Here is a 22,441-nt window from a genome sequence, read left to right on the forward strand (position 1 = left end):
GCCTGCTTTCTCCTCTGTAGAGGCCAGGACTCCCCAAGATAAACCCCATGCAGGGACACTTATCGACATTAGCTCTCCACGCAGGCTTCCCTTTGCTGTGCTGCCTCTTATGTGGGGGCATACAAAAGGGTTCTTGCACTTCTCCAGGAGTGTGGGCTCTGTGTTACATTCAGATGTGCTAGAATCAGTAGGTCACCTAGCATGTATGAACAAGCAGGACTTCCAGCAACAAGGAGAGGACACAGTGATGAGCAGAGCTTTGCCTGAATTCTTCAGCATCTGAGATTAACAGAGTTTCTAGACATACAAAGTTAACTGGGACTGGACGTCCTGACTGCTGGCAGACAGGCTCCCTCTGGGGGGGCCAACTGATACCTCTGGGTTCTTGCTTGGTCTCCATTCAAAATGCACCTTGCAGTTCCTGGGGAGAAACACAGATTGCCTTCCCCTCCCTGTGCCACGACACCGGCTGCCCAGACAGTGCTATAGGCACAGCAAACAGGCATGGCCTCACCTATATACCCAATGTGAACCTTGTGTCATTAACTGCTCGAAATCCTCTTACCAGGGAATGGAAAGGAGACAGCCAGCAATGAAGATTTTTTTTTCTTGCAATGAGAATCTGCCAGCTGGAGAGGTGCTCCTGGCTCCCTTGATGCTAGTGAGGATGTGCAGAGAGATCTCAAGTAGAGACGGGGGTGGTATGGTTTAGATGGTGGAAACAGCAGTGCTCTGCAGCTTCTACAGGAGAATTTCAGAGATGCTTTGGGAGCACGTCTGTTCTGACAAGTGCAAGCTGGTTTGGATGGTAAAGGGCAGAATCCAGCCCCACATCTTGCTGGGCGAATAGATCCAGGCACTGTCTGTGGAAGTCTTCCTGAGGATATCAGTTGTATTTCTCCAAGGGGATCATAGCAAGTCACGTGTCTTGTTTTGCGGTGCCTGCATGTGGTGTTTAGCACAACAGCATCCTGATTCCCGACTAATGCTTCCTCTGATGGTAAAAACTGGACCTTTATAGTGTAAAGTAACCATTTCGCAAATGCAAATGATAAGAATATTGACATTATTTCTTCTTTGGCAAGCCTGCCTGCCCTTGGGAGCTATGGTGTTGCTGTGGAGTATGTCACTGCTCCAAGTAGGGTGGCTGAGCAAAACCAGGAGCTGGGGTGTCCTTTGACTGCCCTTTGTCACAGTGCTTGGGTGAAGGAAGGTGTTTAGTCAAGTCTTTGCAGGGCAGGATGAAGAGAATTTGTAGAGGAAGGTGGTCTCTTTTGCTGCTTGGACACCTGGGTCCAGCGGTCAACAATCCCACATCAGGGCAGTTCCAAGAAGACAATGACTGTCATTTTACAGAGTTTTCATTCTGCATGTCTTTCTACATATTACCCCATCAACTTACCCCCTCCTGATGCCAAAAGGGAAAAAGTGCTCTGGTCGAACAGGGGAGTGGTGTCTGCTGTGAAACTTGAGATAAAACACCTCTTTAACATCTGCATCCCACACCCCAATCTTCACTTTTTTGAAAGGCAGGCCACCCTGCCACCTCTGTGTGGTAGAATAGGACTGGTTAACTGTGAAGGGACAAATCCCTTTTGCTCTGGCGGGTTTCTCAGGAAATGATGTTCCAGCTGTGCAGGAATTGGGGGTGTGGGTGTGGTATAGAGGGGGGAGAAGCTGATGGCACTCAAATCCACTAAATCCTAGAACTGCCATTAGCCACAGTGGGGAAGGAGTCTGTCTTCTGAGCACGACCAGTGTGAATCCTGTTGCCTTGTTGATTTGTTCCTGTAGGGTTTAAAGTCAGTCCCTATTCCAACAGAGCTGTGTTTGTGCAAACTGTTTTAACTGCAGTATCCAGCTCTTCTGTACTTAAATGCTCTGTCAGGATGGCTGCTTAGTGTGTACTTCTAAGTGACCTTCGCTTTAATTGTCTAATTGCTTGAGTTCATTTGGATGATTCCAGTAGTGCTGCTAGCTCTGATTAAAACTGGTTTCTTTCCAAAAGTATTTTCTTCCTCTCACTTATTTGCATAAGTAAAATAAATATTTAGATGCATGCTGAGGTATCCTGAAACATCGCTATGGGATGGATGGATTGAAGAGCTGAGGTACCTCACTTCTTACTGCCTTGGGGGACTTGGGGTCAATTGTTGCTATCTGCAGGTCCCTGACTTGTGATACTGGGCTCCAGCACTTCTCAGCATAGGTAACATGCTGCATAGAAAGAGTTATCTAGGAGAAGGGGCTCTGCTCACGTTGCACAGTGAATGCTCAGGGCAGGAGTGGCTGAAGCAAAGGGAGCAGAAAGAAGGGATGGCACTTTAGCAAAGTGATTGTTGCACATCCCCTAGGCTGGGCTCTCCTGGAGCCAGCCCCCCTTGGGACAGGGGAAGACAGCAAGAGATGGGGGTTGCTGGGAGCTTCTGACCCTCTGCTCCAAGCCTGAAGGAGGGTGCTGGCTTCAGCTGGCAGCGGACAGCACACCGGCAGGAGTCCTTGCCTCAAAGAGCAATTGTTTGCTGGGCCTGCAAGTGCTTGCAGTCTGATCAGAGCTCAGGGATGTGTCCACTCTGCTACCCAGTGGGGAAATGGAGGAACAGAGAAGGGCCAGGACCTACCTTGTGTCACCCAGGGGCGCAGTGGCAGAGCTTGAGTGCATCCCCTCTTCCTGAGGGTTTGGCTGCCTGGTTGAGGGTATGGTGCAGAGAGTTGTTGGAGGAGGTGCTGCTAAGAAGCTCAGTGGGGACTCCCCTTGCCTTTGATTGCATTTGGCTTTTAAGCTGAAGGTCTCACTGGGTCTGTTCTTCCTGCGGTACTAGGATATGTGGGACTGCATTCTTGTTGGTGAGGCCATCGCCTCTGCTCAGAGATGACTCAGTAGTGATCTTGTTCAGCTCCTGCTCCCCCTTCCTCATGGAGCAGCCATCCTTGCCACTCTCTGACACTGGGGAGGGTTTGGGAGAGACCCAGCCTTCCTCATTCCTGCTTTAGCCACCAAAGACAAATCCTCTAGCAGCAAAGAGAGAATCCAGGAATCCTGGTTCCCAGTGGTTTGATCTGTGCACCTTACCTCATCACATGAAACAGACTGTGCCTTTGCATCACAGGGTCAGCCACAGCAGAGCATCCTGGGTGGGCAGTCCTGGTGCTCAGAGGGATTGGGCTGAGCAGGCAGTGCAGCACAGAGGAGTGCTAAACTGATGATGGTGGTGGTCCTTTCACAGTCAAAGTCTCCCTGGAGGAAGACAAAAGTTCTCAGACACTCAGCTCTAGCACTGTGGGGCAGGAACATGATGCTTGGAAAGGGTCTTGCTGGGAATTGACCTGCATTCTGTCCTTCCATATGTGGTGGTGTGGGGAGAGACTGATTGTGGTTGGAGAGTGTAGATTGCTCTGCAGGTGTTTCTGGAAATCAGATGTCTATGTTTTTTTGCCTCAGTTCAGAAAGCAGAGTGGAGCTTCACATAGGCTTGTTGGTTTCTGAGAAGTCTCACAGAATTTCAGAGCGGTTGAAGTTGGAAGGGACCTCTGGAGCTATCCAATGCCCTTGCTCAAGTAGGGTCACCTAGAGCTGGTTGCATAGGACCATGTTCAGGTGACTTTTGAATATCCTCAAGGATGGAGACTCCATAACCTCTCAGGGCAACCTGTGCGAGGGCTTGGTCACCCTCACAGTGAAAAAGTGTTTCCTGATGTTCAAACATAACTTCCTGTGTTTCAGTTTGTGCCCATTGTCTCTCATTCTGTCATTGGGCACCACTGAGAAGTGCCTGGCTCCAGCTTCTTTACACCCTCTCTGTCCTTGGAGATCTCCAACACCCATCTGGATAAGGCCATGATCCTGGCTGGACCTACTTTGACCTGGAGGTTGGATTAGAGACCTCCAGAGGCCCTTTCAAACCTTCATTTTCAAGTGATTTTTATGGCGGAGCCTAAGGACTGTACCTTAAGGGTACGTCCTCAGAGACAAATGAGGGGACCAAGCTACCGCTCACCCAACAGCTGCAGCACTGAGTGAAAGAAGACAATTATGGGCAATCTTGCCCAGGTTCCTCTTTAGTCAGAGCATACTTCTTTTTATAAGAAGCCTTTAACTTTGATTACTGCAAACACTGCAGTCAAAGGCACTCAGCAGGTACCTATGGCAACCCCTGAGATAAGTGGTCTAAAATATACCAGGTAAAATAATGAGAGGATAATAATACGGTTTTAGTTCAAATAAACTATTAAGTGTGACTAATGGTTTTACATTTAAAAAATATTCATACACCATATTTCTGGGCTATAAATTAGTAAAGGTTCGAGGCCCATTGTTCACCCACTACTGTAGGTGGTCTCCAAAGAATACTGTTAATATATGCCTCCTGCATTTGTTAACCCAGCACTCAGCAGGAGAAAAAAAGTCTTGTAGCTCCACAAAATGAAACTCTTAAAGGGAGAAGGGAGAGCAGGGAGGGCTCAGGAAGGAAAGATTGCCCATGCAGAGAGAGGTACAGCCCCTTCTCAGAGGCTGACCTAACTAATTTAATGTGACTGTCTCCTTGATACTTTTTTTTTTCCAAACCATCTCTATTGGATCCAAATCAAACCTAGCAATTAGCAGCTGGGTGATAAGTGTTGTTCATCCTCAGGATGGGACAGTCGTTACCGAAGGGAAAGCTTATGATTTAAATAGTCTAATGTATTTTCTTAACTTGTGGTGAGGAGAAGTGCAGCTGGAATTCTCTGTTCCTGAGGAGCTGGTCTCCTGCAATTACTCCTCCAGCAGGACTGCTAGCGATGGGAAATTGCAAGAAAGCAGAACTGAAATTTGCTGGAGCTACTCATGCTGTTTATGGTGGGTAGTAAACCTTTAGACATCTTGATTTTCAGAATATACCCACAAGAAAAATGGGAGACCATCTTCCCTCTTACGCTCCTTTTCTCCATACAGGCTTTGTGTCTTCATCCTGTCCTGAGCAAAACCTGTCCATTCTAAGCTTTCCTTTGCCTTTTGACTGTGGGTCACACAGAAGCAAATACACCTGTCCTAATTTATCAGGGAAGAATTCATCCTTCAGACCTGGCAACAACCCCAAGGATTTTGGATCATAAATCCTGCAGCAATTCTTGCAGCTTATTTAGTTGGTTCACCTTGAAGCATCTAATTATTATGTTATTTTTTTTCCAAAGTACTGGCATTATGAAGTGGACATAGTAAACAAGAGTATGAAAATAACAAACCAAAAGTATTCTTAGGGAAGGAGGCAGTTTTGATAACACAACTGCCATGTGCCTTTCCCACTCTTCCCCTTCCATCCTTTGCTTTCTGATTTGGGATTGGTTTGAAATCAAAATTGATTAAGTCTCTTTTTTAATTGGGGTGGTGGTGGTGGTGGGGAAGATCAATGGCCAGTTCCATAGCTAATTGATTTGGGGCGATTCAGACAACAGCTGCAAAAATCCTCCACATTTCACATTTTCATCAGCATATAGATACTCCAGATATTTTCAGAAAACCTTTTCTCACCTTGTTTTATTTCCTGCTTCTAAACAGGGCTTGGATTACTTAAAATCAATAGCACAGAACAAATATTAAACTCTGTCACCTTTCATCAGCTGGACTGAGCAATCCCTTGCCCTATTTCAAGGTGACAGGGAGTCCTCAAATCGCTCAAAGAGAGAGTGAAAAGCACTTCACCTTCTGAAGTGCTCATGCATACACCTAACTGTGCATAATAAACTGTTGGATTTTATAAATGTTTGCATGGCATACTGCAGTAGACACACATAAGCTGTGCTTTAACAGGAAAGGATGTTGAAGCATGCAATATTTTTTCAACTATCTTTTTGTGTTCCCTGCTGCACAAAGCGCAGAGCAGAGGCATGGCACCCATTCAGGGCTCATTATCTTCACGCAAAGCAGCTCTGGTGTCGGTCCATTGGTCTCTCTTGCTGTGTCAATTTATGGTGTAATGACACAGTCGCTGTGCAGTACCCTGCCCTACAGCCTAGGAAATTTAACCTGTCTCTCAACATTCTGCATTTTCACTCCTCTCTGGCCCCCAAAAATGTGCACCTTCACATCTGTTTGCCTATACAAGCTGCCACTTCTCCCTCATCTACTTGGGAAATCATTAGCACAGTTCTTCCTTCTTTCTTCAGTTTTGGGGCTGGGGGAGGAGATTTTTGCTCCCTTTTTTTTCTTCTGTGTTTCGGTATTTGTTTGTTGCAATGTGTGTGTTTGTTGCATTGCTTGAGCAAGCCCAGATAAGCATTGTGACAAGCCACTGCAGAGCTGGAAAAGAATTGCCAATTGCACAGGAAAGCTCTCACAAAAATGTATTTTACAGTGACAGCTATTTTTGATGAGCACAATTATGTCCTGGAAAAGCATAAGGCTTCCCTGTCTTCACGAAAAATTTGGAGGTGCTGTTTACTAATACAGGTTAATAGGAAGCTGGATTTTGATGAGACTACATCCTTCCCTGAAACAAAAATAGAGGATGATGAAATACAACCCTGTTTACAGAAACCAGACAAAACCCAAGTCAAGTCAGAAGCCAAGAAATAGGGTGATGTTGCTGACGAGTAATACCCAGTACTGCTGTTCTCAGTGTGCAGCAGCTTGATGCTTTTGGAGCCCAGAAAGGCAAAGGGCCTAGGACACAGCCATTTCCCAGTGCTCCCATTAAGTCAGGTTGTTCTTCAGAACCTGTCAGCTACAGGAGGGAGTGCAAATGAGCAAGGGAGGGGCAGTACTGTGTGGGGTTGCACAGTGCCTTCACCTTTGCAACACTCAGGGCCTTCCATTTGCAATCCTGCAGCCTGCCTTTCTCTCCCAGATCTGCAACCTCTCAGGAAAACTCCCACAGCAGGGTTGTCCAGAGCCTCTGGGGCAATATTTTCCACCTGATTTTTCTACGCTGTTGTTCCCATGGCTTTGCATGCTTCAGTTTTATGGCAGGTTCCTCCTTGGAAGCAACTGCCACTGGTGTGAGAATTATCCCCTCTGTCCTCCTTTTATCTACCCTGGCTTTTAGTTTACATTAACACAAAAATAAGTCTTGGTGGATAATAGTTATTTAAATATAAAATATTTATGCCACCAGCCTTTCCTGCAGGGTCACCCACGCTTGTCCCAGTCTCCTGCTGCACACGCTACAGCTAATGGGGAGTCAGCACCCAGATGCAGGGTAGGGACACCCGCCAGCTTTGGCCCCAGGGTTGGGGGAAAGGGATGGAGTGGGATGAGCTTTGGGGGACTGGAGTGTGTGGCTTGGCTGTCGTTGCTAAAACACTCGGTTTAACACTGGGCCAGCAGGAAGGTGTCAGTGTCCACTGACTTTCACAGGCTAACTCCCTGCCACCAGCCAACAAGTGAATTAAAATTCAACAGCAGATCTCCGCTTTGGCTTTCTTTTTTCACTGTATGAACAGCCTTTCAACAGCCTGTGAAAGGAGAGACTGAGAAAGCCTCACTGCAGTCTGAGGGGCAGCGTGGAGGCAGCAAAAGGAAATCGGAGAAAACAAACAAAAAAATCCAGTAATGACCAAGGAGCGCAGGGGCTGGAAAGGAACTGCTCGTGGTCCTGGGCATCATCTTGCCTGACATCCAGGCCCCACTGCGTCAAGCCCAGAGGGGTGAGACTCGATGAGCAAAGGGGAACACTGCTGGGTTGTGCAGAGGTCTGGAAGTGTACCTGCCCCCATCTGCTGGGACCCACTGCTTGAAGAGGACGAAGGGCTTCCATCTTCTGCTCCTTCTCCTCCCTTCCCTACCTGCAAAATCCTGCCCTGGGTAATGGCTGATTAAACGCTGCATACTGCATTATTTAAGACACTGTTGCTGTGATACAAAGCTAACTTCTTTCAGAGGCAATACCTGACAAACACAAGCATACAGAGATACTTAGAGCTCCCAGAGGAGGAATTTAAATTGGTCAGGAAGAGCCTCTGAAAAATAAAAATCAATGACAAAGTCTATTTTTGAAAAGCAACTCAATGGAGAACTATGTTTTTCCTCACATTGTCCTCTCCATTGGCCTAAAATACACTCAAATATATTTTTTGTTGTTGATAAAAAAAGCTAACTCAACAAAGCCCCTTTGCTTATGATCTTTTGGGTTTTCTGTAACTACCTAGAAATGAGGGAGGATACCCAAAAAAGGGACATATACCACTTTTTGTTTACTATGTCCGCTTCATAATGCCAGTACTTTGGAAGAAAAATGAGTATGAAGAGTATGAAAATAATTTCCTGCCTGGCTCTCATTGTTGCTTCAGTGGAGAGAGACCGCAGAGATGGAGCTGGTCAACGTGCCTTATGGATGCCCACTCAAAAAGTGTATTGCATTGCTGTGCCCCCAGGAGAAACTTCTTTGTCCTTCTCTTCATTGCCACTGTTTTCTTCTTCCTTGCCACACTGGTATTTCTATCTAGTTTTTCTTTCCTGTGCCCTGTCGTTGCCTCCCGTCTGCTCCCCACACTTCTATCACCAGTCCCAGCAGTGGTGAAGAGCAGAAGCCAAACTGGGTGCAATTGATTGGTCTCAGGGTGGCCTTTCACAGCAGCTGCAGAGCTTATCAGCTTGGTTATGTGCTTCCTCCACCTCATGCATTACAGCTGGGACTCTACAGCTCAGTGAGTGGACAAAATGCCCTACGTTGTCTGTTGTACTTAAAACCTATCCTAATTCAAGTGACAGCTCCCCATATCCCAGCTTGCTTTAAGCAAGAGTGAGGGAATGCTTTGTTCAAGTGAAAGACCCAAAAAGGCCACTTCTCAATCTTTCCGTAAGATGCCAATGAATAGACTGTTTCAGAAAATGTATTCTGGGCTCCACGAGTAAGTGCTTTAATTTTGGGGTGGAGACATACATAAGAATGAGACTGATTCTCTGCTTCCACTGCAAATTCCTTCGTAATTGAGCTGCTATTAGCAACTCCGGGGCGGTGCACTGTGTGTTTTTATGGACCAATAATAGATGTCTAGGGTGATTGGAGGCAATCAGCCTTCAGCCTAGAATTTTACGCAGCCCCAGATGTGTAAAATGATAGGCCACTGAAGTCTTCCCTTCTCAGACTTATAAATACCCCATGCTCCAGGAGAGCAGGCCAGCTGCTAACTAATGGGGAACCTGCAAAAAACCTGTGGTGTTGTGTATGGCCTGGGCCACTGCCAGCTCAATCAGAAGGGTTGCTCTGGCCCATAGTGTCCAGCTGGGTTAATTGTACCAATTTAAGTGGTATGAACCAAGAGGGGCATGGTAGATGGGGCAATGGTCTGGCAGTCCCTTGCAGTGGCGAGGCGGTTTTGTGTGTTCGAAAAGTCTCAGTTTTGCTAGAGCAGGGCATGACCTGTCACAGAGGTGAGGCTCGTGGCCAGTCTGGGACCTTATGTAAATGCATTTTCCGAACTACCTTTCAGGGCTGGGTATTACCACTGGGCTTGCAGCAGAGGTGAGCCTTGTTGTGCAAGAGTATACTTGATTTCATTGCAATGCTCATGGGTCCTGGAGCACAGCCATATAAAATAGTACTGAATTTGGAGGTGCTTTCTATGCTAAAAGCAGTCTTTGTGATCTGGCATTGCCCAGCATAAATCAGGACATCTCTTGCTGCTGCCTTTCTTCTGGTGCCCGGAAATGGACCAAATATGTTGCTGTCTTCTCTCTGTGTTCAGCAGCCATGGGTGCACACAAATCTGCATGTGTGTTGGGAGCTCAGTGGTGGTGTTCAGAGTCACTGTCCAACAGTGCAAGTGGGCAGTGTGTACAGCACCTAGGACAAGCAGGATCCTGGGCTGAATCAGGGCCCCGATGCTGCTGCTGCTCTGGTGCTTCTCAAAAAACCCAAACGTGTTCCATTCTCCAGCCGGCAGTGAGCCTTTTGACTTTGAACTCATCTAGCAAATGAGAGAAATGATGGATGCTAATATAAAAAAGATTCAACTGATGGAGGGAGCAGAATGGGGAGGCATTTAATGTTTCGCAAGTGAGAAATCACTAGGGAAAGCGGGAGCAAACTGTGCTTGAAAATAGATGCTGAAGTATTTAAAGCCAGAGGAGAAACTCAAATCAAGGCATTCTCCATTTTGGAAGTGCAATGAAGACAAATTTCCAATACTTTAATAAAGAGGAGTCTATTAACCATAGCCTATGCTTACCAAGGGCAGTCGGTTGTGCTATAGCAGTGCGAGATGGATAACTTTGCAGTCTCTCCCTGAATTGATATTGCACAGTGTTGTTAGATGTGGCACTAAGATATTCCTTTCGTGGCAGTGCTCTCCTTCACCCAGGAAGAGGCTCGTGTTTCTGTTGCTTTATGCTTTCTTTTGTATTCCTAGCTGAAATCAGGTTTCAGGTGAGACTATGGGGATGTTGGAACAAGCAGAGGTTCCCGGTGCAATTCATGCCTACAAGCTTCATGAGATGATGAAGGAAGATGTGCTATGAAAACCCTACCTGGCTCAATGCTGGGTTTCTCTTGTCACATTTAGAGGTGTAGGGATTTTTGTGTGAAAAAACAGCTGCTGATTTAGAGATATTAATACTATCAGGAGTCCAGTTAATTAAGAAGGCTCCCCAATCTGATCTTAGGTGCCTTAGCCTGTAGGGTGGTGGTGACTGGGAGTTTTCCTTTTTTGACTCTTTTTTCCTTTTTTTCCTTTTTTTTGTCTGTTTGCAAAAGTATTTGCTCAGTGTAGAAAAGCACCATTATCTGTGGCATATACTGTCATTAGTAAAGTCAAAATTTTGTATGAGAGTGTTAGTTGCTGTGTTTCTCCCCATGTAGCAAGGGAGATTTTGATTGTTTGGAAGAGAACTCTGGCTGGAAGGCAGCAAAGAAGTGCTTTCAGTTGAAGAGAAGGAAAGGAGCAAAATGAAACCTGTGCTGGTCTCTTTAAGACATAAAAATAAATGAAAGCATAAATCTGAGTCCATTATGGATCTGCAATAAATGTGGTGATAAATCAGAGGCAGCTGATAATGTAAGAGTAATGCATGTTTGCAATACAGTCACCACATGATATTAAAAGATAAGTGTCCATTTACAAAGCAATGATGAAGCAGTTCTGGATGCCTTGAAGATCACCTTGTAGAACTGCTAAGTGAAAGGAAAAGGTCCCTGTCTTGGATTCAAAGGAAGTGTCAGAGACACTGGAATATGTGGAAGATGTGAACTGCCTTTGCTTGCCCAGCAAGGCTGGCCTAAGGAATGGAGAATCTGAGCTGATGTCCCCAGCTTGCATTTCCAAACCTGTCTTCAAGATGAAGGCTCCTACCAAGCGAGAAGGACAATGGCTTGCTTGAAATGCTGCCAAATTGAAACTGTGCCTAAAAAGTACTGTGAAACCCTCATAAAGCATGTAGTAAATATAAACATCAGTTGTGATTGTGATAAGATGAAATGAAAGCAGTAACTAACAGCCAGGATTAACAACCAAAAATTTCATGTTGCTCTGTAAACCTTGGGCTAGGCGGTGAAGCAATGAACAGGGCTGCATAATTACAGCCATAAAAGTGCAAGTGTTCTCAGCACACTCAGAGCAGAAGACTCAGATGAATACTGCTGAGCTTGGGAAGCTGTTAATTTGTTTAATTTCTGTAAATTTCCATCCTGTAAGCTCTATCCTCTGTTGGTATCCTCACTTACTTAGCTTAGATCCAGTGTACGCAGTGGAGTTCTAGGAACTTGCATCCAAAACAATGGCTACTGCCAAAATGAAAGCAGAAGTAACTGCATTATTCATAGATCTTAAGGCTGGATGGGGTCATTATGAATCTGTATCCTGCCCTTCTATAGTAATTCAAGCCTTGAAACTTTACCCAGCAGTTTCTGTATCTAGCCCATAGCTCCTGATTTAGTTAGGATGCATCCTTTAGCCAGCTGGCTGTAGACCTCAGGTGATGGTGATTCTACTGTGTTCCAAAGGAATTTGCTGAGTGATTGATTTACCTCACTGTTAGATATGATCAGCTTTCAGTGTTGAACTGTATTTTGCTTTTTTTGGAGATAGAATTCATACTTCTCAGTAACTTTTATAATGCACATTGAAATAATTTAATACAGGCAGGAGCTTTGGAATACATTTTTCTTTATAAGGCAGCTTTTCCAGAACTCTGATGGGCTTTTTTGCTCTTTTTTGAACCATTCTTTCTTCTTTAACCTCCGTCTGGAAACATAGATACAGGATATGTTACAGTCTAAAAGCACTTCTTTGTTCCTATCTGTTTCTACGGCTGGACAAGAAACATTTAACCTGAAGTTTTTCTAGCAGGACTTTTTTTTTTAAATGTGAATTTATTTCTTCTCTTCTGTAGTCAAAAATTCATCTGAGGGCGGGCAAAGTTTTTGCTGAAAACTATAATTCTGTGAAGACAGAGCTATTTTTGATGAGCTCTTTGCTCTCCTCTATCTCCTTTCTGTTTCTGTCATGGTTTGCAAGACACTGTCTATTAGAAAAGTAAAATATCTGGGTCATTGTTTTCCCTGTCTTGATCCATTCATTTTGCTGTCTGTCTGTGAGGTGGGCTGGCATATTACCAACTGTGCTGGTTTTGGCTGCGGTATAGTTAATTTTCTTCATAGTAGCTAGTATGGGGCTGTTTTGGATTTGTGCTGAAAACAGTGTTGATCATACAGGGATGTTTTAGTTACTGCTGAGCAGTGCTTAGACAGTAGAATCAAGACCTTTTCTGCCTCTCACACCACCCCACCAGCGAGTAGACTGAGGGTGCACAAGATGTTGGGAGGGGACACAGCCGGAACAGCTGACCCCAACTGACCAAAGGGATATTCTATACCATATGATGTCATGCTCAGCATATAAAGCTGGGGGAAGGAGAAGGAGAAGGAGAAGAAGGGACGACTGCCCTGCTTTCCTGGACATGGCTGAACACCTGCCTGTTCATGGGATGCAGTGAATGAATTCCTTGTTTTGCTTTGCTTGTGTGTGTGGTTTTTGCTTTACCTATTAAACTGTCTTTACCTCAACCCACAAGTTTTCTCACTTTTACCCTTTGATTCTCTCCCCCATCCCACCAGGGGGGAGTGAGTGAGCAGCTGTATGGGGCTTAGTTGCCGGCTGGGGTTAAACCATGGCACAAACAACGTAAATAGCTCATTAAAAACCTTGACAACATTAGCTAATGACCTTGGGTTCTTCTGGAGCAGGTGGAGACTGAATTGCTGCATGTGATCACAGCCCTAGTTGTTCCTGTCTCATTCCTTTTTGCTCTGGGACCCCACTTAGTGGTTAACAGTGCCTAAGAGAGATGCTCTGATCTAATAAAAGTCTGTCCTGGTTTCAGCTGGGATGGAGTTAATTTTCTTCCTAATAGCTGGCATAGTGCTGTGTTTTGGATTTAGTAGGAGAATAGTGTTGATAACACACTGATGTTTTAGTTGTTGCTAAGTACTGCTTATGCTAGTCAAGGACTTTTCAGCTTCCCATGCTCTGCCAGGTGCACAAGAAACTGGGAGGGGGCACAGCCAGAATAGTTGATCCAAACTGAACAAAGGGCTATTCCATACCATATGACGTCATGCTCAGTATAGAAACTGTGGGGGGTTGGCCGGGGAGCAGCGATCACTGCTCGGGAACTGTCTGGGTATCGGTCGGCGCGTGGTGAGCAATTGCATTGTGCATCACTTGCTTCGTATATCATTATTGTTATTATCATTATTATATTGTTATTATTATCATTACTATTTTACTTTATTTCAATTATTAAACTGTTCTTATCTCAACCCAGGAGTGTTTCTCACTCTTACTCCTCCGATTCTCTCCCCCATCCCATCGGGGTAGGGGGAGTGAGGGAGCAGCTGCGTGGTGCTTAGTTGCTGGCTGGGGCTAAACCACAACAAAGTCTCATGTCAGGACTTTTTTCTCCCTTGTCTTCTCTGCTCACTAGAAGTGTTTGGCCTTGTATTGGGTGTCATGTGGCCTGATGATAGGCACATAGAAGGTATAGGACTGGAGAGCATTTCCAGTGGTGTTGTATCCACTCCACATTGAGCTCCATCATCTTGGAAGGCTGATCCAAACAGCCTGATGTTAACATGATACATAAAACCATGGGGTTTGTCTCTGATCAGACAAACTGTGTTCCTTTAAAACTTGCTTCATTTCCTCTTGAAAATAATAGGGATAGTATCTGTATTCTCCTTGGTAATGAACTTAGAAATTAGAAGGTGGAAAAAGGCTTTAGAAAACATAGACTCTAATGCATATGCATGAGGAGTTGACAAGCATCCCTTGATCTAATTAGACATGATTTGAGCAGATAGATGGGCTAGCTGACCTCTGGAGGTCCCTTCCAACCTAAATTGTTCTAAAATTCAATGACTATGAGCCATTTGAGGCTGTGTTGTCATTTTAACACGTTTGTATGTTTTTATTCTGAGACTGGCAGTTGTCTTTGCTGGGTTCACTTAAGCAACTGGATTGACATTTTTAATAGTTTCAACTTATTTTTTTCAAGTGCCTTAGCAAACCAATAAATAGCAATTTAAAAAACAAACAGATAAATTACACAGTGGAGCCCTGCCCCATGCCAACTGATAAAACAACCAAGGTGCTTAATGCTGTGTGACCTGAGCCAGTGCCGTCTCAAACACTGAACCAGAGGGAACCTTTGAGTCTAGGTTGGTCTCCCTTCTCTTCAACCTGGATCATTCAAATCCAGAGCCACTCTGCTTTATGTGTATGTGTACTGGTTCAGGCTCCAGCCCTTGGTCTTTCTTATTCCTTCTCCTGAGAAGAGTGTGTTGGGAGCTGTTTGTTTGCCCCTGCCTTTTTGTTCCTCAGAGGCAGCCTGCAAGCAGTCCTGTTTTAGATTGTGTTTGTATCATAATTCTCTTCTTTCTAAAGTGAAGAAGGGAATGGTAGTTTTGCTCTTTCAGATCAGCTAAGCAGTGGGGGGTTAGCCTTGTCTACCAGCCTAACTCCCACCCAGCCACTCGCTCCCCACTGGCCCCAGCAGGATGAGGGACAAAATAGGGAAAAACAAAACCCCACAGGAACAAGAAAGCTCATGGGTCAAGATAAAGACAGGGAGATTGCTTACCAGTTACTGTTTGCAGGCGAAATAGACTCAAATTTGTGAAAATTAATTTGTTGCCACTTCTGATTCATCTAACTCCCCCTTTCTCCTCCCTCCCCGCAGCGGTGCAGGGGGGGATGGGGAATGGGGTGTTGTCATAACAGCTCCTCTCTGCCACTCCTTCCTCCTCACACTTTTCCGCTGGTCCTGCATGGGTCTTCTTCATAGACTGCAATCATTTAAGAAAAATCTGCTCTGGTGTGGGCTCCTCCATGGGCCACAGTTCGTGTCAGGAGAACCTTCTCCAGCATGGGGTCTCCACAGGCTGCAGTTCCTTCAGGGGATATCCACCTGCTCCCATGTGGGGTCCTCCATGGGCTGCAGTGTGGATATCTGCTCCAGCATGGTCCTCTTCACAGGGTGCAGGAGAATATCCACTCCAGTGCCTGGAGCACCCCTGAGGTGAGGCTGACCAGCCTGTAGTTCCCTGGATCCTTCTTCTTGCCTTTTTTGAAGATCAGAGTGACACTTACTTTCTTCCAGTCCTCAGGAACCTCTTCTAATCACCGTGATTGTTCAAAGATTATTGAGATTGACCACAAAATGACAGCTCCCTTAGCACTCATGGGTGCATCCCATTAGGGCCCATGATCTTATGTATGTACAGTTTGTTTAAGTATTTCCTGACCTGATCCTCTTCCACCAAGGGTAAGTCTCACTTGCTCCAAACTTTCCCCTTAGTGTCCAGGATCTGGCATTTATGAAGCTGATCTTATTAGTAAAGACTGAAGTGAAGGCGGCGTTTAATACCTCACTTTTTTCTATGTCCTATGCCACCAGGTCCCCCACCCCATTCAGCAGCGGGCCTACATTTCCTCTCATCTTCCTTTTGCTATGTATGCACTTTCAGAAGCCTTTCTTGTTGCCTTTGACACCCCTCGCCAGCTTCAGTTGCATGTGGTATTTGACTTTCCCAAACAGATCTCTGCATGCTTTGACAGTGTCTTCATATTCCTCCTAGGCTACCAGTCCCTCCTTCCAACTTCTGTATACTTCCTTTTTATGTTTGAGGTTTGCCAGGAGTTCCTCGGTTATTCATGCAGATCTCCTAGCACTTTTGCCTGACTTGCTGCTTGTTGGGATGGATAGCTCTTGAGCTTCAAGAAATGAAGACATCTTAAACAGTTCTTGTACCTGGAGGTTTACATTTCTAAAATTTCTTCTTTTTTTGGGACTTTCAGGTCAAACTTTCGAGTTGCTTGTTCTCCATGGCAGTTAGGTACTTACCTAGCAGAACAGGAAATTATTATCTTGGATTTAGTGGACTCCAAAGCCTGGGACTTAAAAAAAAAAAAACCCCGGCAAATACAGATTTGGTCATGAGATGGCAGTTGTGTTTGTGGAGAGTAATTTATGCCATTTTTAAAAAGCATTTTAATTCAGTTTTGCTTTGATGGTCAAATTCAAGCTTATCTGAACTTACCCTGAAATTTAACAGGGCTATACCAATTTTGATCAACTCAGGATGTAATCTTCAGTTCCTATACACTAATGCAGTGTGTTGGTTGTGGATAGAGTACAGCATGAGGGGCATGAATCCTCCATGTCTGGATATCCTGGTTTGAACTTTTATACATTTTTCTTGAGAGCTTATTCAGAAGAAAGTGGTTCAATAATTTAAATGTGGATGAAGCTATCTCTTTCTGGCAAGTCTGATCTCTGCCTTCATTTTTTTTGAGTGCTCAAGATCTACTACAAATTAGTTTCTCCAGGGAATATTTGCCTTAGCTTCACTCAGAAAACTTACTTGTTGAAAGAAGGAAACTGTGTAAATAACCCTCCAGCTCAGGCACCCTGGCCAAGTACCTTATAGCATTTTTCCCTTAGAATTTAATTTGTTCTAGTGATTTAAAGTGCAGCATTCAGACTGAGCTCAGAAGCCTCAGTGCTTCCTTTCATCACTGTCTTTATCATGGCCAAATGAGCCCTTATGTTGTACAATGAGCTCCTCCGCATTATTAATAACAACTCAGACCTATAGAGATCCTGTTTGTTTCTGGCAGGGGAAATCTATCTGTGATGGCGCAGGAGCAATTGTAGCCCTTTGTGCTTGTAGGTGAGCATCAGTCAGTTTTATACACACCGCAGTTTTGCACAGCCCCTGCCACCTCAGCCGGCTAAGAACAACACAAAAGGCAGAAATATATTTTTCAGCTTGGCTGAATCCGGAGCGTTCAGCAGGTGTTAGCGGGCCATTGCAGGGAAAAGGTCTGCAGTGCAGTTGCTTTGAGTTGTACCTGATGTTCAGACAGTCAAAGACACTTAATTAGCACTCTGCTTTCTTCAGCTTCTATGAGCATCCTATAAATCCCTTTCAAACTGGAAATTTGGGCTGACTCTCAGGCCAATCGACTGACAAACATCCGAGGAAGATCTGCAGGGTCTTTTCACAAGTAATCATGCTCAGTCTCAATAACTGAAGTATGCAGGTTTTTTTGATGTGTGCATTTATTCATGTTTTGTAAATGTGATCTACTTGCAAGAGAAGTGTACATTAAAAGGCTATTGGAATTCAGAGGTATTTATCATGTTTTCAGGTTCTTCTTCTTTGAGATGTTGAAAAAACCCATCCCAGCCTGCAGGAGAGTCTACTGTTGCTGCCTATTAAGTATAGTAAACTATACAACGGTTTAAGACTTTCATGCATGATAGATTTCACAGGTATATATGGCTGAATTAAGTAACAAAAAATAATTTTCCTCTTGTTTTTCCCCTATTAAAATGTAATATGTTTACTTCCAGTATGGCTCTAAAGAAGTTTTCTAATGTGAATATTGTTGGCTAGATTTAAAACTGAGCAAGAAATGAGTAAAATAAGAAAGAGACCTGGGTTACAGTGACAGTTATGTTCAAAATTTCCACTATAAACATTGTGATGAATTTTTAATCAGAATTTTGAAAGTAGGGAACAACATCTAGTTTCAGTGTTGTGAGTAGTACATTTTAGGTTTCTGAGGGAAGACCTGCGCCATGTGTTTTAGAAGTGCAAGGGTTGGGTATAGGGCAGCTGTTTGTTCTCATGAGAAGTATGTAAGAAAAAAAAAAAGATTTCATCCAAGTGATGCTTCAGGTTACAAGCATGGAGGCATAGCTTGCCACATCACACCATACAGCTGCCGTTTCAACCCTGCTGACCCATACACAGGAAAAACATCCTGGCCATCTCCACAGACAGCTTTTCCGCAGCATGTGATTTAGGATTTAATTTCTGGCAGCTCCCACCCAGACACCTCCTGACAGACAACCCTGTTACCTTCCCAGTCCTGATGAAATTCCCGCCTGAATCTTCCAGCCTTTGGGTGCTGGGGCAAACTTCACTCACCTTGGCCAGATGAAAGAAGACCCAGTTGCATCCCAGTCTGTGAGACATGTGGACAGGGATAAGGCAACTGTTAGCTTTCTAATGTTTTTTAATAAAGCCTTTTACTTGATCTCCCGCATAACGGAGAGAGATTTTCTACATGTGCCCCAGTGTAATGAGTTCATTGTTCACCAACAATGAAGGCCTGATTATAATGCAGATGTGATGCCTGATACTTACTGCAGGGCAGCAGGCATGTTTGTTTCCGCACATCCCGCTGCAATTTAGCCTTCCCTGAGACAGTAACGGTTGTCGGTGTCTGCTGGAAAACATGGCCTGCATAAGTAATGCTGACTGCATATGGGTGCTGGAGGGGGAAATGAGACAAAGATATGGATGGGAGACAGCTTGGTTCCAAACAGACAGCTGATGAGGAAGGCCAAACAAGAAAGCTTCCTGAAGAGCCTTGGCCCTGGTTGTGCTGTTAAAAGAGCTGCCATAACTTCATAGAAGCATAGAATCATAGAATGCTTTGGGTTGGAAGGGACCTTTAGAGATCACCTAGCCCAACCCCCCTGCAGTGAGCAGGGACAGCTTTAACCAGATCAGGTTGCTCAGAGCCCCATCCAACCTGGCCTTGAATGTTGCCAGGGATGGGGCCTCTGCCACCTCTCTGGGCAACCTGTTCCAGTGCTTCACCACCCGCACTGTAAAAAATTTCTTTCTAATGTCTAGTCTAAATCTATTCTTCTTTAGTTTAAATCCATTATTCCTTGTCCTGTCACAACAGACCTTGTTAAAAAGATTCTCCCCATCTTTCCTGTAGGTCCCCTTGAGCATGGTCATCTTGGTAGTAAAGTTCCTCTGCTCTTTCACCTTTTCTGTTGTCCAGCTCTATGACCAGGAGGTTAATTCTCAAATATTTGAAGAAGAAGCCACTTGGCTATATAGTGCCCATTTTTCCTTTCACTTGCACTGGTTTTATTTCAGCCTCCTTTGGGCTGCTCCAAGTAATTTTGGTTGTTGGGGCCAGTTTGCAGCAGTAATTGCTTGTGCTGCTTGGACAGCTCATTCTGCTTTGTTTGCTGCATACGTGTTGCATCTGTTGAGCCCAAAAGGAAAAGAACTGTAGTATTAATGCCATGATGACCTGCAGGTACTTGGGGGAGCAGCTGACCCAGCAGGAATGGCACACAGCCCAGGACTTTGGTGAGATAAGCTCCAGCCATGCATGGGTGGCACTCTGAAAAATCATCCTGTCATTTTAAATGCACTGATAACCAGCTTCCCTATCCATAAAGTGTCCCACTTCTGTGAAGAGGAGCATAGAGGTCCTAGTTTCCCTTATGTCTTCTTCTCTGGCAGGACAAGGGTCCACGAGTGGTGTATTGCATCCATAAGGTCTACCCAGTGGAGTGGAAGATCCACCTCACACGTGGGGGCCCTAAAAGCCTTGTTCTCTGTGGCAGGTGGAAAAGGAGAGAAGGCAGCTCCCCATGCAGGGCCATCCATGTGGGAAGATGAATGTCTCCTCATAGCTGAGTTTTCATCTAGCAGAAAAGGGCAACACATCCCAAACAACCAAAGCAGGCAGGCTCTGTGTTGGAAGATGACCCAAGCACACACCATCCTGCCTGCCCTGCAGCCTGTTCTGCTACCTGCAGCCCGAGGGTCCTTTTTCCACTCTCCTCATGGCCTTGAGGCAGGGAAGACACTTCTTGAAGGGCACATAGGTATGAAGAGTGTGTTGGAGAAGTGAAGCTGAAAAGCTGGATGGCAGGATGGTGTGGCATAAGGGACGCTTAACAATTTGTAGGGTCTAAGCTTGTGATGCTATTGTGCATCCTCCAGAAAGCTTCCTGCCTGCATTTTTAGCAAGGAGCTGCAGGTCTCTTAGTGAAGGGCTATAGGTTGCTATTTTCCTTCTCTTTCTTTACTGTATTTCTTCTTTTATCTTAGTCTTTTTTCTTTTCCTTAAAAAAGCAACAAAATAAAAGAAACAACAAAATCTTAAAAGTAATTCAGTCTGGCAGTCTCAAGATAGCACTGCTAAACTCACCTTGGCAAGCTCCACTTGGTTATAAGACACATTTGGCAGCTTCTTGCTGCTTTTCTTAAGGAAAGTCTGCCCTTTTTGGTTTGTTAAGCATCTAAAATGCCTGGGTGAGATTACAACACTATCTTTTAATGATCCCAATAGAGGCTGATGGTACTTTTTCAAGGCATATACTGCCCGTCTTGTAATTGGTAGCAGACAATTGACATGCAAGTGTCTCATTTGGGTAAAATTGCAAATTAGAATGGTTACGAAGCTGCAAATTAGAGAGAGGTAGCACAGCCCATTATTCCCAGTCCTGCTTGTGTGAAACAGTGCATTGCTGAGGCTTGAATATCACCGAGACGCTCTGAGTGATGTCTGCAGATCTCCCCTACCTGCAGCAAGGAGCTGTGTGTGACAGGCTGGGTCTGGTCTGCAGACTCCATATGGTCACAGGGCTGTGTCAGCCCAGAGGAGCTGGGCTGTGGGTGGACATGGCCTTTGCTCACCATCTTGGCTGTCCATCAGGAAGAAAGAGGAGTCCTTGAAGCTGAAGGGCAATGCTCAGAAGAAATGAGGATGCGTAGGGTGAGGGCCTGCCACAAAGCTCTCGCAGCTCAAGCTGTCTGAGCCTCTCTGCTAATGCACTCCTCTCCCTGCCCCCCAGTGCCTAGATAATTTAGGTAGCATTTTTCCTCACTGTCTTTGACTTTTCCATGCTTTCTTGCTCTTCAGATGCCAGAAGGCCACATAGTATCCCAGATCTCCTTGTCACAGCATGAAAAGTCACATGTGGTCTATTGGTAGACAAGGATTGTGTCTCTTTGCCAAATCGTCATGCTGGGAGGTCACATTCAGGCCTGTGGTCATTGCAACCCCCATTTCAGGGTACAGTCCCTGTTCTATGTCTCCTTGCTAGACACATGACTTTGCATATTCAAACTGACTCTGTGTGAGCGGTCCCCGCTCCCTCAGTGACCCAGATGTCTTCGTGTGGCAGTCTCAACCTCATCACTCTCTACTGAGCTGCTGGCATTTGCGTCACTTGCCAATTTTATCTGCATCAAGTCCCAGAGCACAGCTGAAAGCAGCAAACCATTCTGGGCATAGTCCTGCTCCTCATGCCACCTCACAAGAGCCGTTCCTGTTTAATACTGGTCTCCCCTGACTGATTGCTGCTTGATATCTGTCAGGTAGGCAGTTCCTAATCTGTTTAGTTCATGCTTTATTGATGCTATATAGTACAATTTTTTTAAAACCAAATGTCATTTGATACTAAGTCAAAAGTCTTCCGAAGTTCTAAGCCTATTACATCTGGACAGTTCCCTTTATCAACCAAATTTGTAATCTCATCACAGAATGAAATCAGGTTTGTTTGACAAGCCCTATTTTCCATAAAAAACCAGATTGATTTTCCTTGTTGTATTCCCTTTAATTCTTCAGAGAATGGGTCCTGTACGGAGATTTTAAAAACATTGTCCTGGATTGATGTTACATATCCCTTTCACTCTGCTTGTGTTTTTGCAACATTGGCAAGATGTTACTGCCCTCCAAGGCTGCTGGGTGGGCTGTGCTGCTCTGGGAAGGCAGAAGAAATAATTTCTCAGAAACCAGACTCCCAGCTGTGCCTCGGAGCAAGGGAGCAAGGGAGCAAGGGATCCCATGGGAGGCAGTTTGAAGGGCAAAGGAGCTTAGGAAAAGGTGGTAGGTGTTCAAGGACAGCATTGTCCAGGTGCAAGAACAGGCCATCCTTATATTAAGGACCCTCAGGACACCTTCCACCAAGGCACTAGGAGCCAGGTGGCAGAGCAGGTAATGCTCTTTCTCTGCATCCCCTGATGAGTCCCATACGCCTAGGCAGTAACCCCCATTAGGACTCCCAGAGATGGTTCCCTCTGGCCTATGGGGCTGATGGCTCTCCTGGAATAGCCCTGGGAGGAACTGGGGCGGGGTATAATTTGGTGTTCCTTACCTGCCATTCTTCCTCTGTGAGCTGGAGGCAAGATTTTGT

The sequence above is a fragment of the Pelecanus crispus genome, chromosome 3, assembly GCF_030463565.1.
Source record: "Pelecanus crispus isolate bPelCri1 chromosome 3, bPelCri1.pri, whole genome shotgun sequence".
Classification (NCBI taxonomy): Eukaryota; Metazoa; Chordata; class Aves; order Pelecaniformes; family Pelecanidae; genus Pelecanus; species Pelecanus crispus.